Source organism: Bos mutus, chromosome 8, assembly GCF_027580195.1.
Source record: "Bos mutus isolate GX-2022 chromosome 8, NWIPB_WYAK_1.1, whole genome shotgun sequence".
In the NCBI taxonomy this organism is placed as follows: Eukaryota; Metazoa; Chordata; class Mammalia; order Artiodactyla; family Bovidae; genus Bos; species Bos mutus.
Window position 1 is genome coordinate 17,340,762 of NC_091624.1, and position 26,712 is coordinate 17,367,473.

The 26,712-nt window shown below is 45.5% G+C and overlaps 1 long non-coding RNA gene across 4 annotated transcripts in view; it reads right to left on the bottom strand.

Annotated features, from left to right (window-relative positions):
• Positions 1 to 26,712, bottom strand: part of LOC138988866 (uncharacterized) — a 325,118-nt gene that overhangs the window by 271,689 nt on the left and 26,717 nt on the right. For 2 of the 4 annotated variants that reach the window (XR_011465052.1, XR_011465051.1), the window contains exon 4: positions 22,594 to 22,687. The exons of the other annotated variants lie outside the window; for them this stretch is intronic. This is a non-coding gene — a long non-coding RNA (uncharacterized lncRNA). The remainder of the gene's footprint in view (positions 1 to 22,593; positions 22,688 to 26,712) is intronic. 4 annotated transcript variants of the gene reach the window in all.

The following is a 26,712-nucleotide window of genomic DNA, read 5'->3' on the forward strand; positions in this document are numbered from 1 at the left end:
GCTCTATCACCATTCTTATGCAAATCCTTCCAGATAGTTGGGTGGGAAATTCCATCTAACACGCAGCAAGAAAGAAATGTTGCAGGGTGGAGATTTCAGCTATACTGAGTGCATCTATCACCTGTATAATCCAAACTACTGTATGTGCGCTGACTACAGAATTAGTATTGATCCATTCACCATGTAAACATCAAGTACTTTCTATTATTACTTGAAATAGCATGCTATCACAATTTCTATTTCCTCCTTCTATCTTAAATAGAAGTATTGCACATTAGCCCTTTCCTTCATGTACTTTTTTGCACAGCTATCTAACTACAGTGTTCGGTGTGGTGCTGAGTTTCCTGCAGACATCTGCAGTATTAGCTTTAAAGCACTTTATTTTCAAGTCATCTCTGATGGGAGACAATACAACTTTCATTTACCCAGAAACCTGTTACCAGAGCCTTTCTTAGAGAGAAACAGGCACAGGGCACATTCCCTCCCTCTCCTTCTCTCTCTCATCATCAACATTCTTTGATGCTCATCCCCCGACCCCCCCACCCTCACCCCACTGCTGAGACCAGGAGCACCAGGATGCACTTCCAGCTTCACTCCCCCAAGTGGACAGGACCTCCCAGGTCTCTTCCTCTGAGGTCATGAAATATACATTTACCAAGCTGAGAATGCTATTTCATTTCAGGTCACCTTGTTACGGAAGCTCAAGACTTGACTCTGCCGCAATGTTCAAATGTCTGGATGCACAAACAAAAAGTATTCTGGAGAATCAGTTCTGATGTTCGAGAGCATCGAAAAACATCTCAAGGGGTGAGCCTTCTCCTTCCTTTCCTGCATTCCCCAGTATAACAGCTGGAGGAAATTTGGACTGGGTTCCAGACCCTGGAGGGGCAATTTTAGCTCAAATTGCTTGGAGCTACCTACAGCATAATTATTGTTCTCCGCTGCCTGTGGCAATCCCCGGGCACCATGGGCATCCAGACCCAGTGCACAGCGCTTCTCGTGATCCCACACGCTCTGAACGGCACAAGCTGTGTGTGACTTAACTAGATTTCCAGTGTCTTCTGAGCCCAGCAGCCGCTCCAGTCAGAACATATTAAATCTCATTTCTGTCGATGGGAATCTACACGTTGCAACTGTAACCTGCCACAGAGCCCGAAGTACTCCTTGAGGATGACCCCCGTTGCACAACCCTACTGTTCTCTTTAACCAACATGTGGAACCTGCACATTTTCATTGGGAAAAAAAAACAACAACAAAAGCTGGGGCTTTGTTTCATGGAGAGAAAATACCCGGAACCAGCTGAGCACTATTTAGCTGCCATGCTCATGTCCCAGCTCCTTTCAACCCATTGAAAAAAATAATAATAATTAACCAATTCATTGAAATTCTTCTTAATAAATGGTAGCTTTGTTACCAAACTAGACTGATGCAAACTCAAAGAGAGAAAATTCTGCAATTGGATAGTGTGTGTTCAATAAATATTCAAAGAAGAGAGAGTGAGGACATCGTAAAGGTGCCGTACATGTAATCCGCAGCCTCCAATAAATTTCCAACTTTCTTTTTTTTTTAACTTTATTTCTTGACACCAAGTATTCAGTCTCTTGAATGCTCAGTTGTGTTCACAGCAAGAAAGTGTGACTCACTTCCCCGACCAAGTGTCCCTTCCAGAAGTGGAGCCGGATTTAAGACACGTACACGCACTCTTTCTTACGTATCTGATCATTTGAAGTGAACTGGAAAACCTCATAGTAGTGGGTCAGATTGCTCCAACAATAACTGTGCTAATGTTTGGGGGAAATAAAATTAACTGATTACAATAAAAGCAGCTCACAGCAACCACTGTCAGTTGCCTCTTCATCTCTCCCTCCTTCTGAACGATGACCTTTCCTGGTTTTGAGCTTATCGCCACTCAAGGGAAGGGGACCCTTTCCCCAGATGAGGTTCAGTCCACCAACCACCACAGGTGAACAGGCGGTAAACGACTGAACTACTCTCATCCTCTTGGCAGTGACTGGTCCAGGAGACCAATACAATTCCTGTGTGGGTCACATTTCTCTGATCTTTTCCTGTAGCAGTTATCAACCTGTATTTAGGTAGATTTCTTCCTTTTTCTTTTTGGCCAAGATTTCCAGGTAATCCCACTCTGGGGACCACAGGTGAATCCTGACCTCGAGGTGAGGCGGAATCTTCCACTGGCCTTGCTGACCTTTTCTCCTGTGCTGTTATGGTGCTTCATCACTGATTTCCACGTTTTCCTGCAAACAGAAGTACTTTTGTTTGTTGAAACTTTTAGGATTTCATGGCCTTGTGTTACTTGAAAAGCTCTATTACCTACAGCGTGGCATGGCCCCTCAGCATTGCTGTAGACATTCATTTCTAAAGCTGCTCCAGGAAGTCCTAGGGATTCAGCGGTATCCACCATTGACAAGGTGGGGTTATACCATAAACGATATTAAGAGACCAAAGACAAGGATTTCCCTGCTGGTCCAGGGTTAAAAATCTGTCTGCCAATGCAGGGGATAGAGGTTTGATCCCTGGTCCTGGAGGATATGATACATTGAGGGGTATCTGGGTCCTGTGCCACAGTTACTGAGCCCTCGCCCTAGAGCTTATGCTCTGCAACAAGAGAAGCCACCGCAATGAAAAGATCGCACACTGCAACTAGAGCGCAACCCCCCCTCATCACAACTAGAGAAAGCTCACATGCAGCAACGAAGACCCAGTGCAACCAAAAATAAAATTTAAATAAATAAAAGACTAAAGACAGCTTGGGAGAAAATATCTGCAATCTACAAATAAAGTTTGAATACCCATACTATATGGAATTTACAAATCAACTTAAATTTTTTTAACAGACAACTTGATATTAAAAAATAAGGAAAGAATATGAACATACAATTCATAGAAGAAATACAGGTGACCAATAAATATATGAAAAGCTTCTCGGCTTCACCCCTAATTAGGAAAGTGCAAAATAAAACAATGAAACACCATTCTCAGCACTAGATGTTTGCAAAAATGATAAAGACATAATATCCGGGGTTGCAAATGAAGTAGCAAAATGGGCACTCTCACACATCTTGATGGAGTGTGAATTGGAACACAGTTTTGGAGGACAATTTGGCAATGTCTATCAACTTAAAATGCAATTCTATTTTAGGAGTCTGCCCTACAGATATATTTGCACATGGCTGCAAAGATATAGCTACAGAGATACTCACTACAACACGGTTTGTAATTGCAAACACACAGGAACCAATGTAAATGTCCATCAATAAGGACCAGATTAAATATATTCTGGCAAAGGCATAAAATAGAACAGTGAGCAAACATTAAAAAACAGTGAGGCAGATACAGGTCCTGTTATAGGAGCATCTGAAATGTGAAAAAAAAAAAAAAAAGAAAGAAAAGAAAAGCACATCTTCCAAAAACAAGTTTAATAGAAGATAATATATGTATCTTTTTCTAATATAACTATACAATGCCAGAAATATAGTAAATACCCAATAAATATTGGAAGTATAAGTGGCTTGTAAATATTTGCTAGAAGAATGAATCACTGAAGAATAAATGAATGATATATGAATGTGCATATAAACATGAAAAATGTGAAGATATGCAAGGTTAAGTTAGTGTAATAGGAGAGAGTCACTTCTTATTCAATGACTGAACTGAAGTGAACTGATAGATTGCTTTTAAATGTTTACAGGTATACATGCTATCTTCACAATAACAGAAAAAGTTAAGGATCCAAAGATATTAATAGCTTAAACAACGCTGAAAGATAAAGGAAAGACAAACAGAGACTATTTGCAACATACATAACAAAGGAAACTCCACAAAACATAAAGAGCATTACTAATTAATAAGACGGAGATAAACAGCCAGTAAAAAGTAGTAATAGCCAAATGATGTGTGGCTGACGGTGGTACTCTCTACCCATCGCCTAGTTTTCTTTCTTACAAACAGAACTATATTAGGGAGTGGGACCAGCACAGTGTTTATCACTCAAAAGAAAATTATCAATGACAAAAAACATGTGAAAAGATATTCAACTTCACATAATCAGAGAAATACAAATCAAAATAAAATACCTGATTTTTGCTCCTAACACAGGCCAAAAAGAAGGAAAAGATTTTATGATCCAGTGTTGACAAGGACTTAGAAGAAGGCGTTCACCATCAAAGTCAGTGGGAGTGCAAATTGGAACAGTAATTTGGGCAGCAATTTGGCATATCCATCAAATTTTAAAATACATCACCTTGGACCTAGAAACTCCACTTCTAAAAATGTGTCCCACAGAATCCCTTCCACAATCACCCAAAGATGTATATATGCCCAAGAATGTTCACTAGAGCCTTGATCATTAGCAATGATCTGGAAACAGTTTTATTTATTCATCAGTGGATCTGTAAACATGAACATGAGTCAAAATCTCTGCCCTGACAGAGCCTGAGTTCAGTGTGTGTGTGTGTGTGGGGGGGAGGGGGGCAGAGGAGACAGATGATAAACAGGAAACAAATAAGCATGATGCCTTCCAATAAACTGAGAGCTACAAAGGAAATAAAACAAGGTGCGGGATAGAGCATGTTTGGAGGTGTAGAGGGGGGCAGAGCAAAAGGGCGGCTGTTGTACCTGGAGCCATGGGGAATGCCTCCCTGGAGGGTGACACAGAGTTAAGATCAGAATGATGACAAAGAACTAGCTCAGCAAATGCAAGCCCTGAGACACGGAGGGTAATGAATAAGGAGGTGAAAGGGACGTGATGAGGCTGGAGAGAAGGACCATGGTCTGAGATCACTTAGTCCTTGAATCAGTCTGCAGATGAAGAGTCTGGGAAGCCACTGGGGTATAAGCAAGGAGCGACATGACCAGGTTTACCAGTTTTAAAAGACCACTCTGGCTGCTGGGTGCAGAAAGAACCGTAGGAAGTAACAAGAGAGGACGAAGAGCAGTGAGGAGGTCCTGGCGAGGTGTACTGGTGGCTTACACCAGGTTGTTGGCAGTGGGGTATAACAAGCGTCCAGCAGGGACATGTTTTGGAGATAGAGTCTATAGGATTTGCTAGCAGACTGGACTTGGAGTCCTACAGTAAAGGAGAACCAAGGATGTCTCCCAGCCTTGGGGCCTGAACACCTGGCTGGGGTGGTGATATTATTTTCAAAGAGGAGAAAACCCGGGGGAGGAAGAAGTTCAGCAGAAAAAGTCCAGAGTCCATTTTGGCCTTGATGAGCTTGCCTGTCCTACAAGACAAGTAAGCAGACACAAAGTTGGAAATTAACATATATATTCACAATTGCAGAGAGAAAAATCCGGGAGGTTATCCACCTAAGTGATAAAGGGATTCTCTTCAAGAAGTGGAATTAGGGGTGGAGGGTGGGAGAGGTGAAGCGGGAAGAAGTCACTTCTACATTTGACTGTATGTACATTAACAAGGTTGGAAATTGTTACAATGAATATGTATTACCTTTGAAATTTAAATAAATGAATACAAATAAAAGAAGACTGAGAGATTTCCAAATCTTTCCACAGAGAGTTTTCTTAAAACAAAATCTTATCCAGAATGTTCATTCCACTGTCATCATTCAGGCCTTAGCTCAAATAGCACCTCCTCAGAGAGGCCATCCTTAACCATGGGACCTGAAGGGGCCCCATCCATCCTTACCCAAGTAGCTCTATCCCACACCCTGTTTTACTGATACCACTTATACCCCAAAATTAAATTGTCATTTATTATTTACCTGTCCTCCCTACTAGAATATAACAGTCAAGAGAGCACAGTTGTTACATGTTTTGTTCTCCAAATATTAGGTTGGTACAAAAGTAATGATTGTTTTGCATTGTTGAACTTTGCTGTTTGACTTTGGAATACATTCTTAAATGTGGTTTTGTTATAAATCATTTGAATGCATATTTCTTGCTTTATGTTTTTTTGCTAATGACGTTACTTGCTGTTTATTTTATATGTATTTTAGAATATGACTTATTACTTGCTGTTTATTTTGTATGTATTTTAGAATATGATTTATTACTTGCTGTTTATTTTATATGTATTTTAGAACACAGAAATAATGTTGGACAAAAAGCAAATTCTAGTGATTTTTTTTTATTCGTGTTCAAAATGGGTTGTAAAGCAGCAGAGACAACTCTCAACACCAACAACACATTTGGCCCAAGAACTTCTCATGAATGTACAGTGCAGTGGTGGCTCAAGAAGTTTTGCAAAGGAAATGAGAGCCTCAAAGATGAGGAGTGTAGTGTCCAGCCATCAGAAGTTGACAAGGACCAAATGAGAGCATCATTGAAACGGATCCTCCTACAACTACACAAGAAGTTGCCAAAGAACTCAATGTCAACCATTCTATGGTCATTCAGCATTTGAAGCAAATTGGAAAGGTGAAAAAGCTTAAGAAGTGGGTGCCTCATGAGCTGACTGCAAATCAAAAACATCATTGTTTTGAAATGGGTTGTCTTCTCTTACTCTATGCAACAATGAACCATTTCTCAACTGGATTGTGACGTGCAATGAAAAGTGGATTTTATATGTCAACCAGTGAGCCAAACTTGCACCCAAATGAGGGTCCTGGTCACTGTTTGGTGGTCTGCTGCCAATCTGATCCACTACAGCTTTCTGAATCCCAGCGAAACCATTCCATCTGAGAAGTATGCTCAGCAAATCAATGAGATGCATAAGAAATTGCACCGCCTGGGTCAAGAGAAAGGACCCAGTTCTTCGCACAACCAATACTTCAAAAGTTGAACACAGTGGGCTACAGAGTTTTGCCTCATCTGCCATATTCACCTGACCTCTCACCAACTGACTACCACTTCTTCAAGCATCTGGACAACTTTTTGCAGTGAAAATACATCCACAACCAGCAGGAGGCAGAAAATGTTTTCCAAGAGTCGCTGAATTCCAAAGCACGGGTTTTTATGCTATAGGCATTAACAAACTTGTTTCTCACTGCCAAAAATGTGTTGATTGTAATGGTTCCTATTTTGATTAATAAAGATGTGTTTCAGGCTAGCTAAACTGATGTGAAATTCACCATCCAAAACTGCAATTACTTTTTCATCAATCTAATATCTCTAGAATGTACAACAGTGAGATGCATACAGTAGGCACTCCATAAATACTCCCTTGATTAAAAATGAATTCCAATTTGTACTCAAGATTAAAAAAAAAAAACAACAACTGAGCAGCTTCAACTGAACTGAAGCCAGGGGTCCAGAGTCTTGCCATTGTCTCCCTCTCCTTCCCACCACCACTGGGCTGCCTTAAGGTACATCCAGGTGACCCCCAGGGCCTGACAAAAAACTGTATAAAACCCACAGGATCACCTGATGGCTCCGCTCTTTTCCAGTTCAGTCTGCAAGGGTCTGACCTGAGCCCTCCTTCTCAGGAAGCCTACCTCCTCCAGATTCCAGCCAGCACAACCAGAATAGGTCTGGTCCAGACTCAGCATTAAGTTCCACCTGTGTCTTCCCATGATGCCTCCATCACCCCAACTGCTACACCCAGGTAGCAGGCACTCCCACTCCGTGCTCCTGCTCATGAAGGCACCCGTGAGTGCCAGCCTCAGCTCAGCCCTGCACTGGGCACGGCGGGTCCAGACATAAGCAGCCCAGGCCCTGTACTGCAGAATCAGCACCTGGGAGATAATCCAGGCCCGAGTCAATACCAGCAGTGACCCTGGCATTCTGGTGGCTCTCGCAGGCACGTGTCAAGTCCAGTGGGTCCCAAGTTCTTTGTCGAGTCTTCCTGATTACAATTCCTGAGGTCGCACAGTCAGGGCTGGCTGTCTTTGTGGCACTCACGCTGCCTTCAAGATGATGTTACAGCCCCTCTTTCAAGAAAGGGAGCCATCATCTGTCCATCTTGCCACTTCAAGCAGGGGTTAGCAGGCATCTCTAGGCATTATCTTCTGCCGCTTCTGTGGTCCACAGGGAAAGGGCCCTTGTCATCAGACTGCACCCCTCCCAGGCCTCAGTCCAGGCCAGGGGGTTTCGCCTATGAGCCTGTTGCCTGCCAAGGTCCAGGCCGAGCACCTCTCAGCAAGAGCCCAACAAGGAGCCAGGAGGGCGGTAGGTCTTCAGCAACCTACGGAAAGGTCAGTCCCCACCATTCTAGGGAACCTGCCCCAGGTCAGAGTCATTCTCCAACGCCCAATGTCTCCCTTGGCTATGGATATACCTCTGCTTCCATGTGGGCTGAGGGCAGGAGAGAGGGCTAAAGCCAGGAGGGACTAGAGCAGAGAGGAAGGCCCCTGCAGTCCTCATCATGAGTCAAGAAGGCAGGATAGACGCCGCCGGCCCCCTTCCCAGGAGCCCCGCACGTGGTACTCAGGGGCCCCCTGCTGGCCGTTGGGCGCGTGTGTGACTCTGGGGGGGCGGGGCTGCTCAGGTCCAGGGCTGCTGCTGGGACCCACAGAGACACCCCAGTCCATGACGTGCACCCACACAGAAACACACATTCCACACCTCCAAGCAAGCATGTGCACACAGACAGAGCCATGTATGCCTGGATGTGCAGATCGGCGCTCCAGCATTCAAGCAGAGAGGGAACACAATGCGCGTGCTCCTTCGCACGCGCCTGCGCATCTCCATCGACAGACAGGTTCACTCACGCAGGTGCACAAGCCCGTGAGCATGGCCCCTTGCAAAGCCCCGCCCTCCCAGCCACTACCTAGGGGAAGAGGGCCCTGTGGCTCCTGCCCCTCCGCACTCCTGCTCTGAGGGGACAGGCAGAGCTCACTCTGTAGTTTAGGTTCCCCAGGGCCTTGGCAGGACCTCAGCTCCACCTGGGCACGGGACTCCCCCACCTGCACACGGCCTCTCCTCACCCGTGGCCTGGGGGTCTGGATTGAAAGTCCGTGGTGCAGACGTGTGCCTCTGCAGCATGAGGACAAAGTCTGAGGGCCCTGGCTAACAGTGATCTCCCTACTGGGGCCCATAACGTGGTAGGCAACAGCAGCCAGGGGACGGGGTCAAAAAAGCTGGGAGCTGATGCTCTTGAATTCTCCGAGAAGTTGAGGCTGTAGGCAGACATCCGCAGGCTGGGACAGGGGCTGGGGGCTCCAGGGCTGACAGAACCCCAGAAACCCAGAATGGAGAAGGGGCAAGGAAATAGTACACTGAATGCCTGCTGTGGGCAGATATGGTTCCCACCTCGTCTGGTTCCAGCCTTACTCCCCCAGGAGGGGAGGAAGTGTTACTAGTCTTCACAGCCTCCATAACAAGCCGTCACAAGGCCCATTTTCTCCTTAAATAGCCCTCGGATTTTCCCACTGATGCACCAGCAAGTCCAGGTGCCCCTTAGCTCTTAGTTCGGCCCTTTCCCCACGCTGTCTAATCCAACCTACCTCCATCATTCAGGATAACCAGTTTTAACAACACGAAGTTTTTAAATTCTCTTAGTGGCTTCCATGACTTCCTGTTCTCAAGACTGAGAAAACAAAATCTTCATCTCTGCTTTGTGCCCTCACCTACCTGTCCAGTCTCACTGATCCCCTCTCAGCCCTGACTTCCTCCATTCCACACAGTTGTTGTCAATTTCTCCAGTGCCCTGCACTTTTTCTCATTTCAGGGAAGCAGGCTTTGCACCTGCTCTGCCTTTCCCCCCCACCCCCATTCCCTTGCCTGATAAACTCTCTTTCACACATCATGTCCCCCTGGAGGCCTTCCGTGCCCCGATCCTCTCTCCCTGTTAAACACTCATAACTCCCTGCAGTGTCCTACCACGACACACAGCAGTGCTTGTTATCAATAATTACCTATCTGTGCTGTTATGTGGCTTCCTTCCATCTGCTCCATCCCCTAGGCTCCTAGCTATGTGAGGATAGAGACCTTGTCGCTTGCTCGCTCTTTGATGCCCGAGTTCGTAGAAATTGTACATGCTAGAGATCATGACATCCAGACCGGATGCCTCTGCCTGCAAACAACGACCCCTAATTCAACAAGCTGCTCTGTGTCCCAGAGGGCAACGCCAGGAAGGAGGACTAGTCGTTTCTGGATCCCGAGACGCAACCTTCTAGGTTAGTCCCTGCTTTGAATGATCCAATCCAGCCCATCCTTTCACTAGCCCCAGCACTCAGCAGGGTAGACTGCGTAAAAGTTTCTATGTGGGCAGGCCTGAATTATTATCTTTCTTGGGCAAAACGATAGCTGTCCGATTGGCAAAAGGCAGTGCTTACCTGCAATCTCAGGTTGGCAGATAAATAAAAATAAACCCAGTAATTAATGAAAAAGACCAGCAGATACATCATCTTGGGAAGGCAGGGAGATGCTTTCTCACCATGAAGCCAAAAGCATACATAATGAAGAAAAGCGATCAAGTAAGAATGTTCAGCTCCTGTACATCGTTTTAGTCACCATCCAAAGGATAAATCAGTTTTTTGGAGCTCCTGAGAGCTTGTGGTCGGAAAACTCTTAAAGTAAACAAGCCTCCTTGGGGCCAATTCATGATTCCCAGGGGCCCTTATTCTAAAATCATTAACAGTTTCAAGACAGAGACAGCAGAGAATTAAGCCAACATCAGGGCCTTTCTAACTGGGCAACTACACAGGTCACATGCCCACAGAGCTGACCCTGCTCTTTCACACACACAGTTCAATTCTGGAAACACTGATTCACTAAGCATCTCACCTGAGCCCAGTTCTCGCCCTCATGAAGCCCAGAGCCCAGTGGTGGAAGATCAGCCATCACACAGCTGAGAAGATAACCCGATGTGTCTCCACTCCCCTGCAGGCAGGCGAGATGGATGGCCTCCATTCCAGACCCCAGAATCCCAGGAGCACACAGTGAGCTGTCGAGGTGCGTGTGTCCTGGGGATGCTGTCACACACAGTGCCCTGTGGATGACTTTACTCACACTCTGCATGGGCCTGGGTGCCTTTTGGAGGAGGGAGTCAGGGAAAATCTGAACAGAGCTAGTCCTGGTACTTCAAGAAGGCTTCGGTCTTTGGAGAGACAGGGGTCCCTGCTTGAGGTCCTCTGTGGTCCCACATCAGCAAACTACACTCTAACAGGACTTACGATTGACAGCACCCAAGACGGGCCTGCGTCTCTGTGCCAACCAGGGTGGGAAGTTTGAGGACTTCCTTTCCTGGAATCCTGAAGCTGCTTTTGCCAAAGAAGGTCCAGAGGAGGGATCAAGGCCACCTTCACCCCCCTGTGTATCGTAAAAACAGTCACCGTTTGTCGGAGAACCACTGTGCTGAACCAAGCACTGCACTGGGAGCGTTTACATTTAACCTTCACATGAGTTCCCTAAAGTGTGTCTTATTCCTGTCTTGAAACTCGACTTGAAGCTTGCTGGGTTTTGCCTGTGATTTAATTTAGCACTAACAGTGTCAGACTTTAGTTTTGGGGCTCCAAAATCACTGCAGATGGTGATTGCAGCCATGAAATTAAAAGACGCTTACTCCTTGGAAGGAAAGTTATGACCAACCTAGATAGCATATTGAAAAGCAGAGATATTTCTTCGCCAACAAAGGTCCGTCTAGTCAAGGCTATGGTTTTCCCAGTGGTCATGTATGGATGGGAGAGTTGGACTATAAAGAAAGCTGAGCACCAAAGAATTGATGCTTTTGAACTGTGGTGTTGGAGAAGACTCTTGAGAGTCCCTTGGACTGCAAGGAGATCCAACCAGTCCACTCTGAAGGAGATCAGTCCTGGGTGTTCATTGGAAGGACTGATGCTAAAGCTGAAACTCTAATACTTTGGCCTCCTGATTCGTAGAGCTGACTCATTGGAAAAGACCCTGATGCTGGGAGGGATTGGGGGCAGGAGGAGAAGGGGATGATAGAGGATGAGATGGCTGATGGCATCGCTGACTCGATGGACATGAGTTTGAGTGAACTCCAGGAGTTGGTGATGGACAAGGAGGCCTAGCATGCTGCGATTCATGGGATCACAAAGAGTCGGACATGACTGAGTGACTGAACTAAACATACCACGCATAGTTCTAAAACATTTACAAATAATAACTCATTAAATCCATGTAGCCACCCTATAAAATACATACTATGACTATTACTCCCATGTTACTTACAGGGAAGCAGACCAGAGGGTGAAGTTACTCACTCAGTCTCATGTAGAAAGTAACTGGCAGAACAAGGATGCAAACCCAGACAGACTAACTCCAGATTCCATGACCTTAATGGTTATGTTGTGCTGCTTCTCCAGACTCAAAAAGCAAACAGTATAGACGGCAAGCTTAATTCAAGGCCTGGACTGTTATTTCTTTCTGGGATTTTCTTCCATAGGTATTTGCAAATGTCAAGTACATCATTCTTTCTAGAAAGCAGCTAACATGGATTACAACTTTGTGCTGGGGACTGAGACAGTTCAGTTCAGTTCAGTCCCTCAGTCATGTCCGACTCTTTGCAACCCCATTAATTGCAGCACACCAGGCCTCCCTGTCCATCACCAATTCCTGGAGTTTACACAAACTCACGTCCATTGAGTCGGTGATGCCAAGCAACCATCTCATCCTCTGTCGTCCCCTTCTCCTCCTGCCCCCAATCCCTCCCAGCATCAGGGTCTTTTCCAATGAGTCAGCTCTACGAATCAGGAGGCCAAAGTATTAGAGTTTCAGCTTTAGCATCAGTCTTTCCAATGAACACTCAGGATTGATCTCCTTCAGAATGGACTGGTTGGATCTCCTTGCAGTCCAAGAGACTCTCAAAAGTCATCTCCAACACCATAGTTCAAAACCATCAATTCTTTGGTGCTCAGCTTTCTTTATAGTCCAACTCTCACATCCATACATGACCACTGGAAAAACCATAGCCTTGACTAGGCAGACCTTTGTTGGCAAAGGTCTCTGCTTTTTAATATGCTGTCTAGGTTGGTCATAACTTTCCTTCCAATGAGTAGCGTCTTTTAATTTCATGGCTGAAGTCTCCATCTGCAGTGATTTTGGAGCCCAAAAAAATAAAGTCAGCCACTCTTTGCCATGAATTGATGGGACCAGATACCATGATCTTAGTTTTCTGAATGTTGAGCTTTAAACCAACTTTTTCACTCTCCACTTTCACTTTCATCAAGAGGCTCTTTAGTTCTTCCCTTTCTGCCATAAGGGTGGTGTCATCTGCATATCTGAGGTTATTGATAGTTCTCCCGGCAATCTTGATTCCAGCTTGTGCTTCTTCCAGCCCAGCGTTTCTCATGATGTACTCTGCATAAAAGTTAAATAAGCAGGGTGACAATATACAGCCTGAAATACTCCTTTCCCAATTTGGCACCAGTCTGTTGTTCCATGTCGAGTTCTAACTGTTGCTTCCTGACTGGCACATAGGTTTCTCAAGAGGCAGGTCAGGTGGTCTGGTATTCCCATCTCCTTCAGAATTTTCCACAGTTTATTGTGATTACACAAAGGCTTTGGCATAGTCAATAAAGCATAAATAGATGTTTTTCTGGAATTATCTTGCTTTTTCCATAATCCAGCAAATGTTGGCAATTTGATCCCTGGCTCCTCTGCCTTTTCTAAAACCAGCTTGGACATCTGGAAGGTCACGGTTCATGTATTGCTGAAGCCTAGCTTGGAGAATTTTGAGCATTACTTTGCTAGTGTGTGAGATGAGTGCAATTGTGCAGTAGTTTGAGCATTCTTTGGCATTGTGTTTCTTCGGGATTGGAATGAAAACTGACCTTTTCCAGTCCTGTGGCCACTGCTGAGTTTTCCAAATTTGCTGGCATATTGAGTGCAGCACTTTCACAGCATCATCTTTTAGGATTTGAAATATCTCAACTGGAATTCCATCACCTCCACTAGCTTTGTTCGGATGCTTCCTAAGGCCCACTTGATTTCACATTCCAGGATGTCTGGCTCTAGGTGAGTGATCACACCATTGTAATTATCTGGGTCGTGAAGATCTTTTTTGTATAGTTCTTCTGTGTATAGTTCTTCTGTGTACCTCTTCTTAATATCTTCTGCTTCTGTTAGGTCCCTACCATTTCTGTCCTTAAATGTGCCCATCTTTGCATGAAATGTTCCCTTGGTATCTCTAATTTTCTTGAAGAGATCTCTAGTCTTTCCCACTCTATTGTTTTCCTCTATTTCTTTGCACTGATCACTGAGGAAGGCTTTCTTATCTCTCCTTGCTATTCTTTGGAACTCTGCATTCAAATGTGTATATCTTTCCTTTTCTCCTTTGCTTTTTGCTTCTCTTCTTTCACAGCTATTTGTAAAGCCTCCTCAGACAGCCATTTTGCTTTTTTGCATTTCTTTTTCTTGGGGATGGTCTTGATCCCTGTCTCCTGTTCAGTGTCATGAACCTCCGTCCATAGTTCATCAGGCACTCTGTCTATCAGATCTAGTCCCTTAAATCTATTTCTCACTTCCCCTGTATAATCATAAGGGGTTTGATTTAGGTCATACCTAAATGGTCTAGTGGTTTTCCCTACTTTCTTCAGTTTAAGTCTGAATTTGGCAATAAGGAGTTCATGATCTGAGCCACAGTCAGCTCCTGGTCTTGTTTTTTCTGACTGTATAGAGCTTCTCCATCTGTGGCTGCAAAGAATATAATCAGTCTGATTTCAGTGTTGGCACCTAGTGATGTCCATGGGTAGAGTCTTGAGACAGACCTGGATTCAGATCCCAGCTCTGCAGTTCACCAAGCTGGGAGGCTTGGACAACTAACTTCAGATTTCTGTGCTTCACTGTCTTTGATGTAAAATGTACATATTAAAACCAACTACCTTTTAGAGTTGTGGTGAAGAGGAAATGGGTTGATGCAAATAAAATTCTTTGCAAAGGGCCAGGCCCAGAGTACTGAACACAGGTTCGTAGTTACTCTTTTTAACACTATCATCTTTATTTCATCCATATAGAGTGAGATACTGAGGGGCAGAGTGAGAAGAACATGGAATCTGGAGAAAGGAAATCCTGGATTAAAATATAGCCACATAATGTGTTCCCTGTATAGCCATAAGCAAGTCACTTCTAACACCCTTTCCTCCTCTTAAATAGAGATTCTGACAAGAGCTACTCTCTCAGCATTTGTCAGGATCTCATAAGCTCATATCTGTCAAAAGGGTTTCCTGCTTATCTACCAAGAAACACAAAAATTTTGTTCATCATTTATATAAAATAACCCATCAATAGTGGACTGAATGGTGACCCAAAAAATACATCTCAACCCACAGATGAGGAGAAAATATTTGTAAATGAAGCAACTGACAAATGCATTAATCTCTAAAATATACAAATAGCTCATGCAGCTCACTATAAAAAAAAAAAAAAAATTAAAAAATGGGCAGATCTAAATAAACGTTTCTCCAAAGAAGACACACAGATAGCCAAAAAGCACATGAAAAGATGCTCAACATTACTAAATACTAAAACATTACTACTGCTGCTGCTAAGTCGCTTCAGTCGTGTCCGACTCTGTGCGACCCCATAGACGGCGGCCCACCAGGCTCCCCCGTCCCTGGGATTCTCCAGGCAAGAACACTGGAGTGGGTTGCCATTTCCTTCTCCAATGCATGAAAGGGAAAAGTGAAAGTGAAGTCGCTCAGTCGTGTCCGACTCTTCAGGACCCCATGGTCTGCAGCCTACCAGGCTCCTCCGTCCATGGGATTTCCCAGGCAAGAATACTGGAGTGGGGTGCCATAGTGAAATGCAAATCAAAACTACAGAGAGGTATCACCTCACACCTGTCAGAATGGCCATGATGAAAATATATATATATATATATACATACACACACACACAATAAACGCTAGAGGGACATAGAGAAAAGGGAACCCTCATACTTAGCAGAAATGTAAATTGGTGCAGCCACTATGGAGCACAGTATGGAGGTTCCTTTAAAACCTAAAAATAGAACTACCACATGACCCAGCAATTCCACTCCTGGCCATATATCCAGAGAAAATCATAATTTGAAAAGATAAATGCATCCCACTGTTCAGTGCAGCACTATAATATTTATAACAACCAGGACACGGAAGCACATATTTCACACAAACAGAACTAGAGATTATCATATGATATCACTTACATGTGGAATCTAAAAACAAACCAAAAAAATGATACAAATGGACTTATTTACAAAATAGAAACAGACTCACAGGCTTCAGAATCTGGTTACCAAAGGGGATGGATGGGCAGGGGGATAAATTAGGAGTTCAGGATTAACATATACACTGCTGCTGCTGCTGCTGCTGCTGCTGCTGCTAAGTCCCTTCAGTCGTGTCCGACTCTGTGCGACCCCATAGACGGCAGCCCACCAGGCTCCCCCGTCCTTGGGATTCTCCAGGCAAGAACACTGGAGTGGGTTGCCATTTCCTTCTCCAATGCATGAAAGTGAAAAGTGAAAGTGAAAGTGAAGTCGTGTCCAACTCTTGTCGCAGCCTACCAGTCTCCTCCGTCCATGGGATTTTCCAGGCAAGAGTCCTGGAGTGGGGTGCCATTGCCTTCTCCAAACATACACACCACTATACATAAAATAGATAATCAATAAGGATCTACTGTAAATTATATGGAACTCTATCCAATATTCTTTTATAGCCTATATGAGAAAATAATCTGAAAAAGAATGGATATATGTATATGTATAACTTAACCACTTTGTTTATACAGTTGAAACTAACACAATATTGTTAATCAACTATACTTCAATATAAAATAAAAATTAAAAAAAAAAAACAAAACACACATCTCAATCCTAACCCCCAAAACCTGTGAGCATGTCCTTTATTGCAAAAAGAGTCTTTGGAGATATAATTAAGTTATGGATCTCAAAATGAGATTATCCTGGATTATCTGAAAGTGAAAGTTGCTTAGTCATATTCAATTCTTTGTGATCCCATGGACTGTAGCCTGCCAGGCTCCTCCGTCCATGGAATTCTCCAAACAAGAATACTGGAGTGGGTAGTCATTCCCTTCTCCAGGGGATCTTCCTGACCCAGGGATGGAACTCAGGTCTCCTGCATTGCAGGCAGATTCTTTATCGTCTGAGCCACCAGGGAAGCCCAGATTATCTGGGCAGACCCTAAATCCAATGACAAGTGGCAGGAGAAGATTCAGAGAGAAGGAGAAGCGATCTGAGTTCTGCTGGCAGAGCCAAGGAAGGAAGCCCTAGAGCCAGCAGAAGCAGGAAGCAGCAAGGAGGATTCCAAACCAGAAACTTCCAAGGGAGTGTGACCCTGCCAGCACCTTGATTTCAGACTTGATTTCAACTTCCAAGGGAGTGTGACCCTGCCAGCACCTTGATTTCTTGAAACTGTGTAAGAGAATGAATTTCCGCTACCTTAAACCATCAAGGGTATGGTAATCTGTTTCGGCAGCCCTAGGAAACTAAGACAATGTCCCCGGGGAGAAAGAAGAAAGAAAACCCATGAGAAGGCTGCCTCAGTTTCCTTGAGCCACCATAACAAAGTACCGCAGACTGAGTGGCACAAAAACATTTATATCTCACAGTTCCAGAGGCTGGAAGTCCACAATCACGGTGCCAGCAAACTTGCTTTCTGGTGAGGACTCTCTTCTTGGCCAGCAGACGTCCCCTCGCCATTGAGTCCTCGCATGGCCTTTCCTCTGTGCTCACACAGGAAGAATGCTTCCTCTTGCTATAAGGACACCAGTTCCATCAGATGCCAGCCTGCCTTTCTGGCTTCCTCATCTAAAGTGAAAGTGAAAGTCGCTCAATCCTGTCCAACTCTTTGCAACCCCAAGGACTGTAGCCTGCCAGGCTCCTCTGTCCATGGAGTTCTCCAGGCCAGAATACTGGAGTTGGTAACTGTTCTCTTCTCCAGGAGATCTTCCCAACCCAGGGATGGAACCCAGGTCTCCCGCATTGCAGGCAGATTCTTTACCATCTGAGCCACCAGGGAAGCATCTAAAGGCCCTCTCTCAAAATACAGTCACATCGGGGGCTGGGGCTTCAACATGCGAATTAGAGGAAACACAATTCGGTCCATGACAGAGGCCATGTGAACAATATGTGAAAATCCAGAGCATGCAGAAGTGGCTCCACCACCGCACGTGGAGGCAGGCATTCTGGAACACAAGCTAACTTCCAGGAACTGGGCCCAGGACATTCCGCAATGATGGCCCAAGAACAGGCAGCAGCAAAGGGAGGGCCTAGGGGAAAATCTCCTACCCTCGGCCACCTCCCCAAGTCGGCCTCACATGTAGCTTATGCCCAGCCCTATTATTGCCCTTTATTTTTGTTTTTTAATTGAGCCTGCAGTACATGTAGGTGTCTTTTTTTTTTTTTTTTTTTTTTTTTGGCCATGCTGCTCGGTACATGGGATCTTAGTTCCCAAACCAGGGATCAAACCCAGGCCCTCTGCAATGGATGCAAGGAGTCTTAACCACTGGATCACCAGGGAAGTCCTTGCCCTTTCTCAGTCAATTGGCTGGTCTCCCCACAGGAACAATCACAAAATTTCCCCACAGGGACTTAGATAAACCTATGGCTGATTCATGTTGATGTTTGGTAGAAAACCAATACAATTCTGTAAAGCAGTTATCCTTCAATTAAAAATAAGTAAAATTTTTAAAAAATTTCCCCACAGGGAACAACCACAAAGTTTCATTTTCAAAAAGTGAATTCTTAGAGTGGAAGTATCTCCAAAGAGTATCTGAATCCCTTCACACCACATGAGATGGTGTGTTTATAAATAAATATCTGCGTGCATTTGGGTTTCGAACAGCAAAGATGGCTGGAGTCATTTTATCAAAGAATCATTAAAAAGGCCGTTTATCCCCAAGTGGACGGGAATACACACCAAATCCAAATGGCAGAATTGTGAACAGGATTTAGGATTATACAGCAAAAGCATCCAAGGTAACTGCTCTGAAATCTGAAGAGTTGCAGCATGTTAAATTAAGTCCTCTGGCACCTCTTAAAATCTAGGGAGATCAGTCTTAGGTTTCTCTAACAGGTTAGGTTTTGGTGAAAAACAATGCAAGCATTTTATATCATGCTGGCTTTGAAAACAAATAACCGATCACCATCCATTCCTGCAACATCCTTTACCTTGTTGTTGCTGTTTAGTTGCTAAGTCGTGTCCAACTCTTTTGTGACCCCATGGACAGCAGCCCAGCAGGCTCCTCTGTCCATGGGATTTCCCAGGCAAGAATACTGGAGTGGGTTGCCATTTCCTTCTCCAAGGGATCTTCATGACCCAGGGATCAAATTTGCATCTCCTGCATTACAGGCAGATTTTTTTTTTTTTTTTTACCACTGAAACACCTGGGGAACCGTATTCTTTCCCTTAAATGTTTACAATTTATTTATTTAAAAAAAAATGTATTCAGCTCTTACTATGTGCCAGGCATAAGGCTGGATCCTGGGCTATTAATCATAAACAAAAAATGGACAATGCCCAACCAGAAGGTGGGCCCACCATTGGCACTGGGGGTCAGGCTAAGAGGACTGGAGTTGGGAAACAGGAAGGCAGCCTTAAAGAAGGGAGTCCCCCTCCACCACACAGGAAAACTAGAACACAGGCCAATCATAGGGAATCCATCAAGATTTAGAGGAACTCAGGAGTAGTAAAATCACTGCCGGAAGTGGGTGTCCTGATACAAGAAGGGGAGGCAGGGGGAAGGGGCACATTTCAGGCAACAGCCGGGGTCACAGGGACCCATGCCGGGAGCCCCATCCCTACTCTAACAAAGAGGCTGATGCACCGCCAAGTCCACCCTCCCCCACCGTTCCTGCCAGGAATGCCCTCGTCTTGGTTCAGCCTGGATGGGTTGGGGGCAGAGAGGAGAGAGCACGTGTTGAGGGCATCAGTGCATCCTGTGAGGCAGGAATGGATTCAAACCCACCTGGGGAGAATCGGGTGGCCAGAGACTCCCACAGCCACTGGGACTTTAAAGGCCACAATCCAAATGCACGCCACAGGGTCCAAGCACACAGCGAGTTTGGCCCACCAGCCCCTGACTTCCTGGACCTGTCACTGTCTCACTGAGGAGCCCCTCTGGTCTCTGATCACTGTCCAGGGAGTCTCCCTGCCCTGGAGTCTGCGTGAGAACATCAAGACGGGGAGGAAGGAGAACGTGCAGGACAAGAGGAGCTGGCTGCGCACCGTTCACCACATACCCTCACAGTCCAATCCTGTTCTTGCATTTGTTTCTACTTGGTCTTATCTTTTCTGGGAAGCTGCAAGTCTCCAAATTTACACAGTGTCCCCAAATAGCAAAAAAGTGAGGGGTAAATAGACTTATTTACCTGCTCTATATTAAAGACATCATGAAATCTGATTTTGGAAAAGCCATGGCCTCTCTAAGCCTCATTTTTCACCTCTGAAGAATACATAGAGAAGGTTTACTCGGGTGTGATCTGGGGGATCACCATCCATGGAAGGAAAGGGAGGGAAGGGGGCAGAACTGGGGAGAGGGAGAAGCTGGGCTGTGATGGAGCCTCAACCGAGGCCTCCACTCTGAGGCCCTTCATAGCTGCCAGGCTTGCAGGGAGCCGGCAAGGCCTTTATTTCCCTGCTATATCATGGAGGCGGCCAAGGAAGGGGCCAGGACTTCGGCGAGGCAGCTGTCTACAGTGGAGGTGACGCTAGAGAGGGGTCTGAGGGTAACACTCCTGGCGGCTGGAGGACTGCAGCCTGCATTGCTAAGAGGGATCTGAATGGTCATCCCAGCATCCAGCACAGCAGCACTGGGACAGTGCATGTGACCACAGGGGCTGGGCTGGGCTCCCTGTGAGGGGACTGGAAATCAGGACAGAGACCCAGGCAGACAGAGCCAGGTGGTGGGGGTTTTGTGGGTATGAACGAACCAGAGCCCTCCTCAAGCTCCGTGGGCAGCAGGCTGAAGGCAGCAGGAGTTCTGCAGACCCCATGGAGTGTTTGAAGCCCCACTGACCACCGTTCACAGACTGGGATGACTCAGTCCGGGCCAGGTCCCTGGCAGCCACTGCTGGCCTGTGGGCATGGGAGGGATTGGCACCAGTTGCTCTCAATCCACGATCACCTGGGAACATCTGCCTGTCCCACAGCAGGCCACACACGAGTCAGTCAACGTGCTTCCCTTCATAGACCTGTCCTACAGCCTTTGAAATAATTCCAGTCACTTTCAAATGACAGGAAAAATCGGATTCATTGGGCAGAGAAAAGCACATGAAATATGCACCTTATCGGTGTAACTATAAAAATGAGCTCTGCATATGGACAGGCATTGGCAGCAAACCCAGCAAATGAAACCACTGATTTTTATGATTGAGGGAGCATTTTTAATTCCTGTTATCATAGTGTGTAATAAATACTTCTTTTCCAGCCTTGACCGTCTCCCACCAGAGGAAGCTGAGGACACATCCATGCTGGCGGGCAGCCGGCAGACGCTCTTTTGCATTTCACACTCGCAGTGACAGCTGTGCGCAGCCCACACTCAGGCAGACCTCCAAGCCCACGAGGAGACTGCTCATGGGCAGCCACCAGCAAAGCCTCTGAGCAAGATGGGTTCAAAAGCTGGTGACAAGGGAAAAGTTTTTTTTGGAGGGAAGAAAAGAGGATTTTGTTCTTCCCATACCCAGCAACTAGCAAGGGGGATGTTAAAGGAGGCGAGTTTCGATCAATACTTAAGGAAAGTGTTTGTAATAACAACTGATGGCCTGTCTCCAGAGCATTAAGGCCACTAGCTTCAAGCAGAGTCTGAAAGATCGTTGGTCAAGGATGCCACAGAAGCAGTTCAGTTCAGTGGCTCAGTCCTGTCCAACTCTTTGCGACCCCATGGACTGCAGCATGCCAGGCTTCCCTGTGCATCACCAACTCTGGAGCTTACTCAAACTCATGCATCAAGTCGGTGACGCCATCCAACCATCTCATCCTCTGTCGTCCCCTTCTCCTCCTGCCTTCAATCTTTCCAGCATCAGGATCTTTTCCAATGAGTCAGTTATTCGCATCAAGTGGCCAATGTATTGGAGTTCCAACTTCAGCATCAGTCCTTCCAATGAATATTCAGAACTGATTTCCTTTAGGATTGGCTGGTTGGATCTCCTTGCTGTCCAAGGGACTCTCAAGAGTCTTCTCCAACACCACAGTTCAAAAGCATCAATTCTTCGGCACTCAACTTTCTTTATGGCTTAGGGAGGGTCAAAGACTCTGGCTTAATTTGTTTAATCATAAGATTTTATAGATGATCATTAAAATAATTCAAAACTTAACTCAGGGAAGGTGGGATATGGAGCAGCTGGGTCAGATCTCCATGGGTTCCTGAAGGGACAGTGGTCCCCAGTAGCCCATGGAGAAGGGGATGGCACACTCTCGCCGCCAGCACCCTCTGGTGGTGACCGGCTCAACCGCATCTGGGCTGTACAATAGCCCAGACCTTTCAAGGCCGACTCACTGAAGAAGCCACAAACTCCCATCTCTTCCTCATGCTCAAAAGCATTTGTAGAAGTATGGTGAAAAAAGCCCCACAGTTAACCAAGGGGTCTTATTTGCATTATTTTTTCCCCTAAAAGTACTTTTTATTTTTACACTGAATTTAACACCATGGCCAAAGGCATTTGAATGCAGGCTCACAACAAATTTTTATGACAAATTGTCAAGGAGCCCTAAACACCATTTACACATCAAGCGGGCTTGGATTCTGTCCATAATTCCCAAAGAAAACACTCTGTACCTTTCCTGTAGACACTCAGCAAACGTCTCGTCAACTCCTCATGTGCCAGGAACTATGTCAGGTGCTAAGGACCCAGAGATGAACTAAGCAGCAACTGAGAGATGGAAACACAGACAGACAGAGAGGGAGAAAGGCACTTAAAGTAACATTACGTATCAAATGTGAGAAGAGCCGAGAAGGGAGCACAGAGCGTAATCCGTGAGATTCCACGACTCTTCAGATAGCGGTGACATCTCACCTGGAACAGGAAAGTTAGTAGAATCACTCCGGATGGAGAAGGTGGCACAGGATATAACAGGGGCTAATATTTGTCGGGAAAGATGAAAAAGGTGAGTTTCCTAATGTGACAGAAAGTTAAGGTGGAAAAAGAGAAGTTGCCTGGAGAGGTAAGGAGAGTTCTGATTGGGAAAGGCTGTGAGTGCCAAGCCTAAGAGTCCGGGCTCTATCCTGAGAGTCATGGGAGCCGTGGGAGTTTTCAAGCAAGGATCCAGTGGAATTTGTGGTTTTTATTTTAATCTTTCTGGCACAGCGAGAGGATGGGCCAGAGGCGAGTGGGACAAGTGACAGGAAATTATAGCCATCTGTTATAATTTCACCTGTCTCATTTAATCCTGATATCTATCACCATGATTACCTGTCCCTCACCTGACAGACAACCCACCGTGATAAAGAACTGATTCTGTACTGGAAAACCTCCCTGGTGTAGTTTAAAGAGTACAAGAACCCCCAAATTAGAATTATGGCTCCTCTACTGACCAGCTGTGTAACCTTGAAAAAGCCACTTAACAACACTGATTTCTAGCTCACTTAACTATAAAGTAGGAACGCCTGCCTCCCAGGGATGTTGTGACGATTCTGAGACACTATGTGAAAACTCAGGAAATCACAGAACTCTGTGAAAACAGAGTTTTCACAGTAGCTAATGCCACTGTCCTCTCGCTACGCTGGGATAAAGAGGTCCTCATTCCCCTTGGCATTAACTTTGCAATGGGGATCTGCCCAGATCTGGATTCCTTCTTTTCACTGTATTAAGAAAGTCTTCAATAATATGTCTTTTGACAAGACTGTAGTACATGAAAGAAAGTGTCTGTCTTTCTATATTTACCTGTGTCCCCAAGAAAGTGAGGTTGTGCCAAACCACACTCTGCCACTAGAGGGAGCTCATTCTTTAGCATCAAAGAAGTCATTCAGTTCAAACTGAAAGTAAGAGATCATCTGTTAGGAGAGACAAAAACCTAGAAAGTGTTGGTTGGCATGATGGTAGTGGTGATGGGTGTGTGTGTATCTGTGTGGGTGGGTGTGCCTCTCTTGGTGGTGGTGATGATACGGTGTGAATGTGGGTGGGTGGGTGCGTTAGGGTATTCTAATTGTTATTCATCATTAGTCTAAGAGTAAAATCTCTGCAGAGAGGGACTAGAGGCTGACGCCAGTGCCACCATCTCCTAGTGTATGGACTTGGAAAAGTGACTTAATTTCTCAGAGCCTAAGTTTCTTCATCATGCCTACCTGATGGGAATGATTAGACAATGACATATTAGACACAGTGTCCAGCGAGTACCTAGCACAGAACAGGAATTCCATCAATTTTAGCATCCTTTCCTTTTTACATTCTGCTACAAATAACAATAACTGAGAACTATATTTAAGTGACATTGAAAGGCAAACAGGAGAAAACAGGAGTGGAGGGAGGCATGAAGGTGCCACAGAAAGCGCCTAGTGTTGGATGAGGGTCTCCCTCATCCTCCCAGCTGCTGAGTGAAGGCATCCATAGATGTGGATACCGTTTTATAAGCCCCCTGGCTAGACCAGGCAGCCACGAACAGATGGCCCACTAGGCGTGACTGCAAAATGAAGTGGGCATATGGACCGCAACTATGGCTCCCTCTCCCTTCTGTTGGAGCCGTTCCCCTCAATCCTGGAGTCATTACCCTGAGGTGGGAGGGGAAACATGATTTAATCGATTTCATGTCACCCAATTTTATGTTTCCAAAGTCACCATATCAATCCTGCCTTGTATTTCCACAGAGTCTCTTCTTTTGGTATTCTAGCAAGTGGCTCTGACAAACGCTATGCTGAGACCATGCCAACACAACTGGTGGAAAAAGAAAATTCGAGTCAGACAACCAGTTTCCCTTGACTGAATTCCAAATATCAGAGGGGGTGATTTTTCCTGTCTGAATTCACACCCCCACCCCCGGCCCCATTTTTTTTTTTTTTAACTAAACCAACAGAATCAAATAGATCTTTCGGTTCTTCTTAGACAGATGGGGAAATTCACCTTTGTTAAGCACCTTTCGTGTGCCAGGCTCTGTGCTGGGCACATCACACACCGTCATGTAATATTCACAATAGTCTTGTGACAAAGTCATGTTTGTTTCTGCTTTCCCAAGGTGGCACCTGAGGTTCAGAGAGGTTGAGTAACTTGCCTGAGGTCACACAGCTCAGGTGGGAGAGGTTTGGTTTGGGAGAGCTCAGGTTTGGTGCTCTTAGGTGCTAGACACCAAGTCTGTTTTTCCACCCAGTGTAAGAAAAGCTGTGTCCAACCTAGACAGCATATTGAAAAGCAGAGTCATGACTTTGCCAACAAAGGTCTGTCTAGTCAAAGCTATAGTTTCTCCAGTAGTCATGTATGGATGTGAGAGTTGGACCATAAGAAGGCTGAGCACTGAAGAACTGATACTTTCTAAGTGTGGTGTTGGAGAAGACTCAAAGAGTCAAACTAGTCAGTTGTAAAGGAAATCAACCCTGAATATTTATTGGAAGGACTGAAGCTGAAGCCAAAGCTCCACTACTTTGGCCACCTGATGCGAAGAGCCAACTTATTAGAAAAGACCCTGATGCTGGGAAAGATTGAGGGCAAGAGGAAATGGGAACAACAGAGGACGAGATGGTTGGATGCCATCATTGAGTCAATGGACAAGAGTTTGAGCAAACTCCAGGAGATGGTGGAGGACAGGGAAGCCTGGCATGCTGCAGTCCCTGGGGCCGCAAAGAGTCGGACACAACTGAGTGACTGAACAACAAGAACATACCAACAAATACGCCAAGAGCCTCTCTGAAAGCTGCCGCTTTCAAATGTCCCTATGTGATATGCTCCCTCTCAGATCTCAGCCTTCTCAATACTTTCTTGAGTCTTCCTCATTATAAAATTTTTCCACTTAACTCACCCTCAAAGTTGATCATGGGCTTCCTAGGTAGTGCTAGTGGTAAAGAACCTGCCTGCTAATGCAGGAGACTTAAGAGACGCGCGTTCGATCCCTGGGTCAGGAAGGGAGAAGGAAATGACAACCCACTCCAGTATTCCTGCCTGGGAAATCCCAGAGGCAGAGGAGCCTGGCCAGCTAGAGTCCAAAGGGTCGCAGAGTCGGACATGACTGAATTGATTTTGCATGCAAAGGATCATCCCCTCTTTATTCACTGTAGCAATTACCCCACAAAAGCTAAGAATCCCTGTCTCGCAAGCAAAGAAATTGTGTGACTTGGCTGTCTCAGGCCACTCAGTTGGCATGCCTGGAACCACAGAAAAGCAACTTTCTCTCGTGTAAGAAACTGCCTCTAGGCTGAGCTGAAACTGCTCCCCAGTGTCCCAGATCTCTGAATACAAAACCCAGGAGTCTAGCTTTGAAACTCAAATGCTTTCCTGAACTCTCATCTCAATACTGACTAAACATACCCTGAATTCATCTCTGTCCCCACTGTCAGTGCCCCCGATTAGGCTCTCTGCTGGATCCTCGCACAAGTCAGCCACCTGCTGACCCGACTCCAGTCCTCCCTGGTCAACTCAACTGCTCGCTGTCAACAGAGGACTTTTCCCTGTGCACAGTTGCTTTACAATGTTGTGCTAGTTTCTGCTGTACAGCAAAGTGAATCAGTATACATATAGTCCGGAGAAGGCAATGGCAACCCACTCCAGTACTCTTGCCTGGAAAATCCCAGGGACGGGGGAGCCTGGTGGGCTGCCATCTATGGGGTTGCACAGAATCTGACATGACTGAGGCGACTTAGCAGCAGCAGCAGCATAATACATATAGTCCCCTCTTTTTTGGATTTCCTTCCCATTTAGGTGACCACAGAGCATTCAGTAGAGATCTCTATGCTATACAGACAGTTCTCCTTAGT